We start from the raw sequence: 3,533 nt of genomic DNA, 5'->3' as shown, positions 1-3,533 counted from the left end.
GATGTCTTTTATGTAAGCAAACTTTTTTCTAAAAATTATCTATGTGATTTTAATTAAAGCAACCAATTATGAAGAACAGATGGTGTATTTAGTATTAGCTACATTTTGAAATAATATTTCCATGCATTTCTCATACTGAAGTTACTTTCAGGTCACCTAGTTAAAATGGAATTTATTTGTGAACAAATTGCATAGTAGCTCTTAAAACTGTAAATCACTAAATATTTGCAATTTCCATCTTCACCACTGTGTGATTTATATAACTAAAAACTAATTTTTGATTTCCTAAAATATATTTTAAGCCACTCCTTCAACTACCAGTATATTTTAGGTGATGTTTGTTAAGTGATCATATTGTAAAAATTAATAATTTTTACTCTATGTATATGAAATAGTATTATTCAAAGATGAGCAAATTAAGAAGTACAACATAATATTTTGATATAGAATGCAAAGAACTATAACAAAAGTCTGCATAAAACTCAGCATTCATTAAAATTATATATGTTGCATGATAATGACAATAAAAAATAAATTGACATAAATTTTTAAACAATATATTAATAAAAATTATTAAAAACAATTTGTTATACTGAAAATGCAAAACTCTAACTTATGCATATCAACATATAGTTATTAGATAAATTTAATCTTAATGCTTGTAATGATGTAGTCTAGAAATAACAAGCATGTTGGATTAAAATATTTAACTATAAGGTTGTGATAAAGTATTGCTTACTAGATAATAATTTAATTTTTGAAAAAAGCTTTCTATCACTTTTAGAATTGGGACATGTGCATAAACACATTATAAATTCATCTTTTCAGAATTATAACTTTTGAGATTTCCAATATATGAAAAGATAGAAACTGCAATATAACTACAGTTAGGTCAATTGATAAAATCTCTTATGAAGAGAAGCATTCTTTCTTTCCATTCATGGTTAATGTCTATTTTTTCTTAAATAAACATTTGTATTGGGTTCAACTTTAATATTTGTTATTTCTGGCTTATGAAATACATTAACGTTTTTCTGGGAAATTGGGAAGCGTTAGGAAAAGCATTCTTTGACCTTCACATAAATAGTGGAGTCCGGGGAAGAAAAAAGGGGAGGTAGAGTTTTGACTATTATGCACGACTTTATTTTTATTTGTAGAAATTTATGCACAAGTACAATTTTGTTACATACACAGATTACACAGTGGTCAAGTAAGGCTTGTAGGGTACTCATTACCCCAAATAAATTACATTGTACCCAATAACTAGCTTATCATCCTCCTTTCCCCAACCAACCCTTCACCCTTATGATTCCCCACTATCTATCATTTCATTTTCTATGTGCAAATGAGCATATTTTTAGCACACACTTATGTGTGAGAACATGTGATATTTGTCTTTCTATGACTGGCTTGTTTCACTTAAGACAATGACTTTCAGTTTATAATGTTGCTGCAAGAAGCATTATTCCATTATTTATTATTACTGTTTAATTATTTTTATAGCTGAACAGTATTGCATTTTGTATGTATACCCTATTTTATTCATCCATGCATCTACTGATGGACACTTAGGATGATTCCTTATGTTTACTACTGTGAATAGTTCTAAAATGAACACATCAGCGCAAGTATTTTTTTAAATTATAGGAATGTGAGGTACAAGTGAGGATTAACTACATAAGTAGACTGCGTGCAGGTGAAGTTTGGGCTTCTAACAGGTCTTCACACAATGGAGTATCATACAGTCGTAAAGAAGTGCACGGGCTTGGCTGAGTGGCTCAGCCTGTAATCCCAGCACTTTGGGAGGCCGAGGCAAATGGATTGCCTGAGCCTACGGGTTCGAGACCCGCCTGGGCAACTTGGCGAGATCGCATCTCGACAATACATAAAAACTTAGCCAGGTGCAGTAGCGCGCGCCTGTAGTTCCAGTTACTTGGAAGCCTGAGATGGAAGGAAGGCCTGAGCCCAACAGGCTGAAGCTGCAGTGGCCGTGAGCATGCCACTGCACTCCAGTCTGGGTGATAGAGTGAGACTCCAACTAAAAGAAAAGTGCACTTAAGTTTTTGATACATTAATTTCTTTTCCGGTGGGTAGACTGGATTTCTGGATTCAATGGTAGTTCTATTTTAATTCTCTGAGAAATCTTCGTACTGTTTTCATTAGAGGTTGTACTGATTTATATTCCTGCCAAGAGTGTATAAAAGTTATCTTTTTTGTCTTCATCCTCGTCAACATCTGTTATTTTATGTCTTTTTAACAAAGCCCATTCTGACTTGAGTAAGACAATATTTTGTTGCGATTTTGATTTGCATTTTTCTGATAATTAGCAATGCTGAGCACTTTTAGTATACCTGCTGGCCATTTGTATGTCTTCTTTTGAAAAAATGTCTATTCATTTATTTTGCTTACTTTTAAGTGGGATTATTTATCTATTTGGTTTTTGTTGTTAAGCTGTTTAAGTTCCCTGTATATTCTGTATATTATTATCCTCTTAGATGAATAGTTTGCAAACATTTTATTTCATTCAACAGGTTGTCTATTTACTTGGTTTAATATCTCTTTTGTTATGCAAAAGTTTTTAATTTAATCAAGTCCCATTTATCTATTTTTAAATTTTACTATTAAGATCTTAGTTACAAATTATTTAACTAGACCACTTAACAGGAGAGTTTTTCCTATATTTTCTTCTAGTTTTGTGTTTTATGTTTAAATCGTTAATCCATTTTGATTTTTTTTTTCATATAATGAGTGATGGGGATCCAGTTTCGTACGTCTGCATAGGGCAAACCAATATTCCCAGCACCATTTATTGAAGATGCTGTTCATTACCCATGTATGTTCTTGTCAGTTTTGTTGAAGATCAGTTTACTTTAAATATATAGACTTATTTCTAGGTTCTATATTCAGTTCAATTGATCTACATGTCTGTTTTAATACCATGGTGCTTTATTTACAATAGTCTTGTAACATAATATGAAGTCAGGTAATTCTTTGCCTCAAACTTTGTTATTTTAGCTCAGGATTGCTTTGCCTTTTTGTATTCTTTTTGGGTCCTATCTGAATGTTATAATTGTTTACAAAACCCTGTAAGATGGCATTGATTTTTTTTTTTTTGAGTTGGAGTCTCACTCTGTCGCCCAGACTGGAGTGCAGTGGCTGCTCCCGGCCACTGCAGCTTTGACCTGCTGGGCTCTGGCAATCCTTCTGCCTCAGCCTTCCAAGTAGCTGGAATTACAGGCCTGCGCTACCACACCCGGCTGATTTTTTGATTTATTGTAGAGATGAGGTCTCACTGCCCAGGCGGGTCTGGAACCCGTGGGCTCAGGCAATCTACTCACCTCAGCCTCCCACAGGTGTGGGATTACAGGCTGAGCCACCGAGCCCGGCTGGCATTGATATTTTTATAGAAATGACATTGAATCTATAGATTGCTTTAGGCAGTATGCCTATTTTAAGGATATTAATTCTACTGATTAATGACCTTGGGGTGATGTTCCATTAATTTCTGTCATCTACACTTTCTTTCAACAGGG

The sequence above is a fragment of the Carlito syrichta genome, unplaced genomic scaffold (assembly GCF_000164805.1).
Source record: "Carlito syrichta isolate Samal-C Ts95f unplaced genomic scaffold, Tarsius_syrichta-2.0.1 Scaffold301915, whole genome shotgun sequence".
Classification (NCBI taxonomy): domain Eukaryota; kingdom Metazoa; phylum Chordata; class Mammalia; order Primates; family Tarsiidae; genus Carlito; species Carlito syrichta.
The sequence above is the reverse complement of the archived record's forward strand: the minus strand, read 5'-3'. Positions refer to the sequence as shown.